Raw genomic sequence first — 11,977 nt, forward strand, 5'->3', positions numbered from 1 at the left:
AAATATTATTTATTGAGCCAAATTATACTATAAAATAAATACAAATGGAGAACTATTACAAAAAATTTATAAGACTAGCATAAGAGATTCAACTAAATCTAGAATCAACAATCTCTCAGGTCCCTTCCCTATATCCTAATTCATACCCTTAGATCCATTTAGAATTCATAAATATATATTTATGCACTTGTTTGAACTATATGCATATTAGAGAAAAAATATTTCAGAGAATATAAGCAAGTGCACAAAAGTTATGACTTTCACAGAAAATCCATCACCTCTCCATTTTTCCCTTAGGTATGGCACCAGAGTCTCAAAACATTAGGTTATGACTATTTACCCTTTTGTAATGGAAAGTTAGCAGCATTAGCTGAGCAGATAGACAGAGAAGGAAATAGAGCAGAATGATGGCTAAAGCCTTGGGGAATGAATATTCACAATGAGTAAATGGGAAGGAAGGAGTTATTCTGAGGAACAGAGGATAGTTTTTCAGCAAACCCAAGAATAAATGGGATTATACAATGATTGTATGAATTATTGCTTCCTTTGGGGTCCCATTTTAACATCATATTTTTAGCAGAATATATTTATCATGGTTTTACCCAGTCATCAGTTGCTAGCTCACATGTTAATATATGGCACTTAATATGAAAAGCTAAATATATATATATATAAAATAATACAACACTTCCTAATGTTTGTAAAACACCCCTCAACATAAGAACAGTTTAGGACTTTTCTAATCTACATTCCTCACAAGCATTCTCGCAACCTATCAAGGATTCCATTAATATAGAACTCATGTTCATAGATCTAGCAATAATGCTTACTTAGTATCACAGCATCTACCCCTCAGGGAAGAAAGTACACACACACACACACACATATACACACAAACACACACACAGACACACACACACAGAATAATATAAAGTAAGTGTATTTCCAACCAGCATTAATCTAAAATGTTTTGGTCAATCAGAGTGTAATATCATTGTAAGTCAATCCCCTGGAAGCACTTTTTGAAATGCCAGTGTTGATGTTGAGGAAATCATCTTAGAATAGCCAAAATAAATCTCAAATGGTAGTATCCAGCCAGTTAGACACTGGTCGTTTAATCCTTCAGCATGGTATTCTGCTTCTAGAGGGTATCAGTCTCTGTGCCCATTAAGTCTCTGCCTCCATTGAGCCTGTCACCCTGGGTGTCATTTACAGCCATCATTTGGGGACATTCCAACCATTACTTACACTAATTTCAAATATCCTGGGACTTAGTCCAATGTTTAAAATGTATTTTTTCCTAAAAGAACCTCTTAATGTGTCATCAGAAGACTAATTCTCTCTAAAAGAATAATTATCCAGCCCATGGGCACAGAGCAGAGTTTGACTCCAAATAATAAAGCAAATTTAACTCCCCAAGCATAAAACCTGGGTTCCTTGAAGAAAAGGACAATTTTGAATCATAATCCTGTTGCTAGCCCTTTCTATTTGGCCCCAACCTGAATTCCAATGGAGAGACATAACATGGAACTCAATAAAATATGGGTTTAACTTTTTTCTTCCAATCCAAAAGAAGAATAGAAATATTTGAATAACCTTCCTGCATATACATAGGCTGACTGTGTTGGCTTATCAGAGTTTTCATCTTCGATAAAAGATCCTGGAACCATTTAAATAGCCAACAAAAGAAATAGGGAATTCTAGATCTATGACTGCAAACTGGAAAGTCAAAAGCCGCTTGCATGTCAGATTTATTTTATGTGAACTCTGTTGTGTTTTGGGGGGAAAAAAAGGAAATCTGTTTGAAGGTCTTTAAATGGAGCACACATTCCAATTTCCGAAGTCCCCTCTGCTTTTTATTAATTATACCTGCTCAATTAAACAGGACGTATTGAGTTTGCAATGAATTGCTTTTAAATGGAAGGAGGAGTATTTATCTGAACCCTCAAAGAGAAATAATATGTAATTGCCACCTGTCAACTAGAGTGAGTCACCTTAAATCCCTGGCAAAGAATAAAGGACTTTTCCTACCTAGAAGAACTTCTGCTTCTGACTGCAGAACAGACACATGGTTTTTTAAAAGAGCTTCCATTTTCTTTTGTTTTAAATACCAATTTACAGCCATCATCTCATTAAAGAAAATTTAGAAGTGCAGAAAAGTAGAAAGATAATCTGTAGCTTCCCTTAACAAATATAAACACCCTGGATATTCTGAGGGTTTTTTTGGTCTTTTGTTTTCTATGCATACATTGGTCTTGCTTTATATGTGGTTGAAATCTTATTGCCTAATTTTTCATCTTGCCTTTTCAATTTACCATCTCAAATATTTTCTGTAACAGTCTTATTTTCGTGAGCAATACTATAATAAACAATATTGTTTGCAGACATTGCTTTCTGTTTACTAGGGTTACCATAGTTTCCATCAGAAATTAACTGAATCTGTTTCTAATTTTTTCAAAATAGTACACTATATATCCTAACACAGTGCTGAATAATGCATTGTCCATATTTAAAATCATTTTCTTAGTATAAATTTCCAGAACAGAGTCAAAGATAGTGAGTAATTTTAGGGTTTTTAATAGCTATTAACACATTTCCATAAGCACTGAACCATTCTCAGTGGCACATTCAAAATGTCAGCGTAAGCTTGCTAGTCATGCGTATTATCGATTTCTAAACATCTTTATAATGTGATACATAAGCAGGATAAATGGTTTTTGAGCTATTTTTTTCTAAATTTGATCTTCCACCCTATGTTTTCCCAGTGCTTTTTCCTTAAATTCCAATGACTTAATAGTTGACTGAAAGCTTCAAATCATCTATTTTAACCCTTTTAAGATTTGGAAATTGGAAGCCAGAAATGTGAAGTGATTTGCCAGCTGAATTTGTTTTCTTTGTCTTTATTACTAATTTAAGGCATTAAGCTTCAAACAGTAAGACATGGAAGACAAGCAAATCTAGTTGGTAAGTTCCAGCTGATGGGAACAAATTAGGTTGATTCGTCTATAGGGATAACTTTCATTTAGAAATTCCCGGTGATACCATTACAATGAAACCAGCTATTTTTGTTGGCTCCAACTAGCTCTACTGTGATTATCTGAGTCACCTCTGCCAAGCTGTTCTCAATAGCTTCCCTTTTTCTCCCATCTAAACAAGCTGTCCAATTCTTATCTCTAGTCAACCGTCCCTGGTTCTTCACCTGCTGAGTTTCTTGGCTTTCTGCATTAGTTTCTGAATATTTCCTTCTTGACTGGTGTCTCAGCACAATCTTGCTTAATCCTTCATTGGTTCCAAAACGTGGCACACAGTCTTCTTTCTCATCCAATACTATCATCATCATTGAACTACATAGATTATATAAAATATATTGGATTCTCAGTTTCTTTATGGAGTTTCTTCCTGAACAGTTTTCATGATCATACCTTAGAACTCATCACCATCAATAATTGCAACATCAATTAAATTTAAATTTTAGACAACCTAGTCTTTGACCATTGCTGTTTCTCCTATTCTTTTTCTAGGGCTCTCCTCCAATTGTGACATTTGATCCACTGACTTCCGTCTTTTATCACTTTCTATCAACCTCCTCCTAGCTTCAATTCCCTCATTGGTCAGTTTAGATTATACTACAGATCATCATAATTAACCATTTGTAAATATCTTCAGGTTACTTTCCTTCCACTGTTTTTCCACCATCTTCAAATACCCCATTATGTGTGCCAGCACCCAAATAGCTGAACACCACTGGACAAAAAACATCACACACAAGCAAGTAGTTTGATTTCACGTCAAACTTATGGTCGCAATCCTTCCCTGTCCAGATAACCAAGCAATCTTATTGTTTCTCTTATAAGCTTATGTTCTTCCTTCAAGAAAAACATTTCATACTTTGTATATTTTCTTAAATCTCCAAACCCCTTTCCTCTTAGCCCAAATTTCTACTGGTACTATCACTTCATACTTCACTGAGAAAATAAAAGCCATCTAAAACCACAACCACAAGGCTACCTGTGTCTGAACCCACTCTCTTCTTCTTAGGTCCTTTTATTAAAGGCAAATCCATGTTATGAAATATGATCCCCTCATGTCTTCATAAGGGCTTTATCTCTGGAATTATCTCTTTCTCCTACACCAGCTATCTCTTCCAGTCTTCTCAAACATTTCCATCAACATGCAAATACATGGTTGTATTTTAAAAACAAAACACAGCAAAGCAAATATTTTTAGTCACACCTCTTTTTGAGCTAATGTCCTAATATTTTGTTTCTTTTAACAAATAGATATCTCTGGAGAATAATCTCTAATGAAATCTATACTTCCTTACCTCATTTCATTCATTCCAGTCTTTATTTTGTCTCTATCATTTCATTAATACTGCTTTTACCAAAATCACCAAATGGCCACCAAGTTGCCAAATCCAGTGAATATTTTTCTATCACTGTCTAAGCAGCTAATCTCAAAATGTGGTCCAGGAGTTCCTGGGGTACTCACAACCTTTCTATGGGTTCATGAAATAAAGTCTATTTTTAGTATTTGAGTATTAAAAGTTTATGGCTATGGTTTCAGGTTTAGATACCATATTGCAATTAATTGTTAAGAAATTGTCTCTTATCAAGTTTGGATACAGTATAAAAGAATATCCACAATTATCTTAAAAGGCTACTGAAATATTACTCTCTTTTCTAACCTTGTTTTTAAAGAGGCTTGCCATATTTTCTTCTTATGCTTCAACCAAAAACGAGGGAGCACACCAGATTGAATGCAGAAAGACATGAGAATTTGGACGTCTTCTATTAAGTAAGAAATTAAGGAGATTGCAAAAAATATAAAACAATGTCACTATTTTCAATATTTTTGTGTTGATGAATAAAGTTATTTTTATAAAAGTATGTCTTTATGTTGTTAGAAAATTTTTGCTATTTTTAAACTAAGAATACATATTTTAAAATTTTATCACTTTTAATTTCTCATATGATACATGTTGATTAGATATAACCCATATAAACAAAGGCTTCTTAGTATTTCCGTAATGTCTGGGAGTGTAAAAGATTCTTCAATTCAAAATGGTTGGAAACTTACCTCTGGTCTAACTCACCTTGTTTTTTGTTTTTCTTTTAGAACACTACACTCTACTTATTTTCTTTCTGCTTCACTAATCCTCTTTTTTTTTTTTTTTTTCACACTGGATCCTCCTTGTTTGTTAATTCTCTAAATTGTAGCGTTACTTGGAGCTCTAGGCAAGATCATCTGTTTTTCTATATCTGCCTTCCTACACAATCATATTTACTATCAGGGCCTTAAGTTCTACCTCTATAAGGTTAACTCCCAAATTTTTATCTCTGAGCTTCAGAATTTGTAGATAATCATATATCACATTTCCACTTAAATGTCTTTAAACTATCATGTACAAAACTTAATGCTTAATTCCACCTCTCCAAACCAATCCTCTTCTGAACTTCCCACATAATAACCTCAGGCCAAAGACCTGGAGATCGTCCTTGAATTTTTATTCCCCTTGCCTTCCGCGTCCAATAGAAAATGCTGTTGTTTCTTCTGAAATATACACAGGGCTTTCCACTTCATCCTATTTTCAATGACACTGATTTAATCCAAGTCACCACCTTTTCTGACATAGTCCCAGCAATAGCCTCCTTTCTGTTCCCCAAATTTTGACTCTTAGCCCCACTTAATTTGTTCTCCAGAATAACCACCCCTCTATTATTCTCTATCACAGCACTCTTTTAGTTCCCTTGGTGCACATAACCATTTGGTGTTTTTGCTTATGGTTTGTGCATTATCTGTCTCCTCCACAAGATTGTCAGTTCCCTAATGGCAGAGGACAGGTCTGTTTGTTCACTGCTGTCTCTGAGAGACCTAATATGGTGTCTAGCATGTAACTCATTCTGACTATTTGATGATCTTAGTCATCAGTCCATGATATCTTGGAAATTCCCTGTGGTGGTTTTGACTGTGTCAACTGAGATAAGCTGGAACTATATTACCTAGAATCTCACTCCTTGTGTCATAGCTTGGTAACAAGAGAAATGTGAGGAGGGGAGCAATAGCCATTATGTTCTGCAGTTTGTGGAGGGTGTGAGGTCCCACTGCAACACAATCACATTGTTATGATCTGATAGCTCGCCCTGACGGTATGGGGCAGCCCCTCCAGCTCCTGCCAGATCTCATCAACTTCTCCAGGTTCTATGTATCTGGTGAAGGATGCCAACTTTTCTTAGTGGTCACCTGCATCACTAAGGTTCAAGTCCGTCCTTACCCTCCTCATGGGCTTCCAGCATGTCCTTGCCCTCCTCATCTTCACAATCACTAAGCTGAGTGTGACCACCAGCCCTGCAGGCCCACAGCCACTTTAGGCCACATCACATGCAGAGACAATAGCCTTCCTTTCATGAAAGTTTTAACCTACTCACACAATTGCTTAATGTCTACTCCCTATGATAAATTCTTTTCTATATCACTCAGAGAGGTTTTGCCTCTTTCATCAAACCCTACCTAATACTTTTCCTAACAAGAAATATCATGTACCCAGTTTATCCAACCTGCTACCACTAATAAACTTAAGCAATTTGAAAATTATAAAGAGAAAACAAATCTTAAAAATGTCTGTCAATTACTCCGATAAGGATCAATTTGCTGAGACTGCTGGGAGTTTGCCTAATCTTAGAATAGAAACAATCAAAGGTAAGATCCCAAAATTTCAAGTCCACAATTTCTTCATAACCAGAACCCAAAGGAATTTAAAACTTTTCTTTATAACCGGAACCCAAGGGATTTTAAAACTCTACCTGGCAAGCTGACAAGCCAGGAATATCTGTTTACATGTTTGTTTTCACTGAAACTGTTAAATTCGCATGTATGTGTAAGCATAGGAACAATGTAAGTCATGGAAGAAACCAGGAAGCATATATTTGCATCATTTTACTAGATTTCTCAAATATTCAGCTCAAAATTGCAAAAAGAACTATAAAATTGGATGTAGATTTTAAAGCCAACAAACCTAGACTCAAGCTCTGAAATGACCATTGCGCATTCATATAAGATACTTTATGCTAGAATTTTCAATTTGACAGTAAACCAGCAGATAGAAGCAAGTCTGCAGTCCTTTCCTAGTCACCCTAAGAAAGAATTGTTTGCCACATTCACATTTTCTGCCAACTACTGACAACAGTACCAATTATTTTCCTTCCATATTCAGTTGGTGTATGTGGCTAAGCCTGCACCTCACTGACAGAGCTATAAATTTGCAGGCTGTAAAGATTTAATGGTGGGACCACGTTAGTGACAGCTCTATTTGTGGTGCAGACACCTCACGGGGTTGATGGAGGTCTGGGCTGAGGATCCAGTTCATTTCTTTTACATCTTATCCATCAGCTTCCCTAAACTACTCCCTGCAAATTCTAGGAAGATTTAATGCAGCATTCCCAGAAATAAGATCAAGTTTAACACTTTCCTCATATTATGGCAGTTTTGAGTATCACTTTAATAATGATAATAAGACTTTGAAATTTATAACACTTTTCTACTAAGCAGCCTATATGTAGTTTCAGGTATTCTTACTTATTTTTACCTCCTTAATAAAGAGAGAATATCTGTTTTATAAATGAGCACTCTGAAATCAGAAAGACTAAATGCCTCGCCTTAAATCTCTTGGGAAATGAGAGAGACTTATCCAAAATCCTCTTATTTGTAATGCAGCCTTTTTGCACTTCTGTGTTGTTTCTTAAAATTAACTCTCTCCAAACTTCTTTAATAATAAGACATTGTTATTATCTTGAGCACTAGCATTTATGGAGTGTGCTATGAGAGCACTGACAGTTCACAACGAATTTCTACATCTGCTCACTCACAGCAGCCAAGTGAAGGTTGAGTAAGATAATGTTTACTCTGTGTGGTTTGGCTGTACAGTCAACACATAAAGGGAAGAGGGGGCTGGCATCAATTTCTCCTGCAAGTTTTAATGTATGTTGAAACATCTCCATAGTATACACAACAGCAGGAAAATGCTTATTTACTAGAGTGTTGGAGTTTTGTCAGAAGTTGCAGTTCTAATAACCACCCAGTGTTTATGGAATACATAGTCTTTCTAGTATAGCATCCAGTACAGTCTGTACAAAAGAAGCATACAACAGGCTCCTGACTGCCACAGACCTACGGTTTAACAGAATGAAAAGTGAACAGATAACATGCACATTTGAGATCAAAGGGCCAAAATGTGGTACAGCCTACAAGTAAAAGGAGGATTTGGAGGGGACGAACATCTGTGTGGACAACAGAAGAGTTGTGGTTTAGTGAAAAAAGCATGGAGTTCAGAATCATAGCGAGCCCACCCCTGACATAGTCTGTGTGACCTTCAAGACTTTCAAGCTCATGTTAATCTCTCTGGGCCTCGGTTGACTCATTCATAAAATTATATCATTATAAAATGCTATTGCCCCTGCAACGAGATGACGAGAATTCCATCACCTAACAGACATGTAAACTGCTTGTCCCGGAGCAGGTGTTCTGTCAATAGTGGCCATTACAGCATTTGGGAGACTTCTTGGAAATGCTCTCACCAAAAACCATGTATAAATCTATGAATAAACCTCAGATAGCAAAATCCTCAGCAATGTAGAAAAGTTATGATCATTTTGGGTATGCTAGAAGATTTTAGAGACAATTTCAGATTAAGAAACAAGAAGAAACCTGTTACTTAATATAGCTGGTGTGCCACAGAATGTTGACAGAGTTTTAAAAGAAGCAGCAGCTTAAAGCAGAGGAGATGTTGATATCTGAGGGTCCACAAACACAGGAGCTGTGAGAGGGGAGGAGCCCAAAGATTGGAAATTACTATGTTCAGATGACAAAGAAGCTACTGAGTTGGGGTTCATTTGCATGCAAAAAAATCACTTTGGCCTACAGTCAAAGGATATACTTCAGGCTCAGACAGAAAGCACCTTCATTCCTAAGAGGACAGGAGAGCTATGAGAACATGTTCTGTTTTACTTAAGAAGTATCACAGACGGTAAAATGACTCTCAGTTTAAATTGTGCTTTAATGACGTAATTTCTATTTGTTCTTTAATTAAAGATGTTCTCACCTTGCTGGAAAAATGTAAATGTCTGTTGAGCATGTGGTCACAAAATGGGTGCCAAGGAGAAGAGGGGTGCTAGGCAGAGTACTGGCCCCTCAACGATGTCCAGGTTCAAATCCCCAGACCCTGGGAATATGTTAAGAAACAGTGCCAATATGGCTAAGGATAGGCTCTTGTGAGTAGCCTGGATTATCCAGGTAGGCTCAGTGTAACCATAAGGGTCTTTGTAAGAAGGAAAGAGGAGTGTCAGAGGAAGGAGATGTGATGATGCCATGCTGCTGTCTTTGAAAATGCAGAAAGGGCTACAACCAAGAATTCAGGCCACCTCTAGAAGCAGCAAAGGTGAAAAATGGATTCTCCCCAGGGCCCCCAGAAAGAACCAGCCAGGTTGACACCTTGGCTTTAGCCTAGTGAGACAGATTTTGGTTTTCTGACCTCCAGAAATGTAAGATAATAAATACGGATCATTTTTAGACACTAGGCTTATGGTAATTTGTGACAGCAGCAATAAAAACTGATAAAGAAGGTTCTAAAAAACAGGGATTCTGGGTATCTAATCTTTGTAGGGGAAACCTCTGATTCTTTGGCCAAAGGCAACCATGAATAAGTCAGGGGATGGCCTGCCCCTAATCACAACTTCTGAGTCTGTTGTTTTTCAGCAGGCGAGGTCTAACATGCAGTCTATTCCAACTGGAGAACAATAATTAAAAAACTGTGCCGGAACGAATCTACATTTTTAGAATTTGAATGTGCTATATTCATCAAATTGTAACATTGTGATGTGTTCCGGTTTCTGCAGTGCAAGGTGATCCAAGGGAATCTTGCTCACCCAGCATGGAATTCAGGGAGCATCAAACAAATGGCATTCTGCTTACACAGCTTTTCTAAGTTCGTTTCTCGCAATATTTTTCGGTGTGTGAGTGTGTGTGTGTGTGAATAAAGAGGGTAAAAATATTTTACTAGTGATTATCTGCACATGATTAAATAGAATTTCACTTCAGAATAATTCTGTATTTTACAGTACTAACGAGAGATTTGTAAAAAGGATACAAGTGAAAATTAGAAAATACTAATATTCCAATCATGAAGAATTTAAGTAAATTCTATTATAAGCATACAATGAAATATTGCACAATTATTACAAATTATAAAAGATTATTTATTAACATGGAAAATATTCATGATGTATTAGAAGTTGAAAATCATGTAAAATATAGAACTTTATCATATTTCTGATATATATGATTCAAAAAATGGTGAGGATACATGCATCTAAATGGTGATAATTTTTTGTTGGTGTGGGATGACTGGAGATTATGTATTATTTCTTTATACTTTTTATCAAGCATGCTACATATATATAAATATATATATATGTATATGCCACTAGAAAATATATATATGTCACCAGAAAAAACATTTTAATTAAAACTCTTAGAAGAAGCCTAGAAAGACCAGTGCAATTTGCCATAGCTGCATGCTCTGAGGGGACTTTGCTATAAAGCCACTTTGGGCATAAGTGTCCTGCTTTTCCTAAGTGGTGATAACACAGATAAAGCTTCTGTGGCCTCACAGGACAAACTCTTTCTGACCAAATTCGTCAGGCCTGCAGTTTAGCATTGCTTTGCTACAACACTGCATATTCAAAAATGGTAACTCTGGCACTCAGTCAACCGCGTGATTCCAATGGACAGAGTCTAACAGTTCCTCTCATGGTCACTAAACAATAATAACAATAACACCAGAAGCAACAGTGTCTTTTATTGAGCACCTATTACTTATCAGGCACTACACCAGTCCCTTTACTCTTATTGGCCTAATCCTTATGCCAACTCTGCAATTTAAATTATTATCTCATTCTAACATAAAACAGAGCTGAAATTCAGATTCTAAAGTAATCTGCCAGGACAAGATATGCCATATATTGGTCTCAAACTATAACTCATTGACTTTACATTTTATGCTTTTACTGATGTACTACGTTACTAAATGTGCGTGTATGTGTCTGTGTGTATATGTACAGTTACCACTCATTGGGCACTTAGAATATGATATGCACTATACTTTTGTTTTATCACAGCAACCAAATGAAGCGAGTTGTATTCTCCCTACTTTGCAGATGTGAAAACTGTAAGCCTAAGAGGTCAATTTATTTGGCTGAGGTCACATAGTAGCAAACAACACAGCTGGCTTTTTGCCCAAGTTTGCTGATCCCAGTGGCCTCTCATTATCACAGCCTGACCCTGAGAGCATATATTCCCTCAATCACCTGTAGGCTCTGGCCTCCATCTGCCTATTGCTAAGTTTAAACTCTGGGTTGCCTCAGCCAAGGAGAGAGAAAGTGGCCCTTGTTCCTGCCTCAAAGTTTGCTGTTCTGTGACTTATCTCCTGACAGTTACCTTCCTGTGCCTGAACTCTCCAGACAACTACTCTACTACCTGCCTACAACCTCTCCTGCCTTGACTGGTTTCCTCAGAATAAACCTACCTATGTGAGCCTGTAGTGGCCACCACATTCCAGTCCTACTCATTCTTCAGATTGTAACTTCTGGTTCTTTGAAAGGAGTTCCTGAGAGGCCTTTATTGACTGGCCAAGTTCCTGCCTTGCCCCTGGTAAATATCCTGCCTATCCAATGTTGCCTATATCCCATAATGGGATGACATAATATGAAAGTACTTTAACACCTTTTTTGCTATTTGAGTATTCATACTTTCCAAGGCAAAAACGCCTAAACAAGCGAAAGGCCACATATCCAGTACATTGTTAAGTTAGCCTCCAGATCAAAATACAATGTGGAACTCACGAGCTACGATCCAAACAAAAATATCATCATGGAAGACACAGTGATACCATATCATGCAAGCCTATTATGCAGAAATATCAATG

The sequence above is a fragment of the Macaca nemestrina genome, chromosome 5 (assembly GCF_043159975.1).
Source record: "Macaca nemestrina isolate mMacNem1 chromosome 5, mMacNem.hap1, whole genome shotgun sequence".
Lineage (NCBI taxonomy): Eukaryota > Metazoa > Chordata > Mammalia > Primates > Cercopithecidae > Macaca > Macaca nemestrina.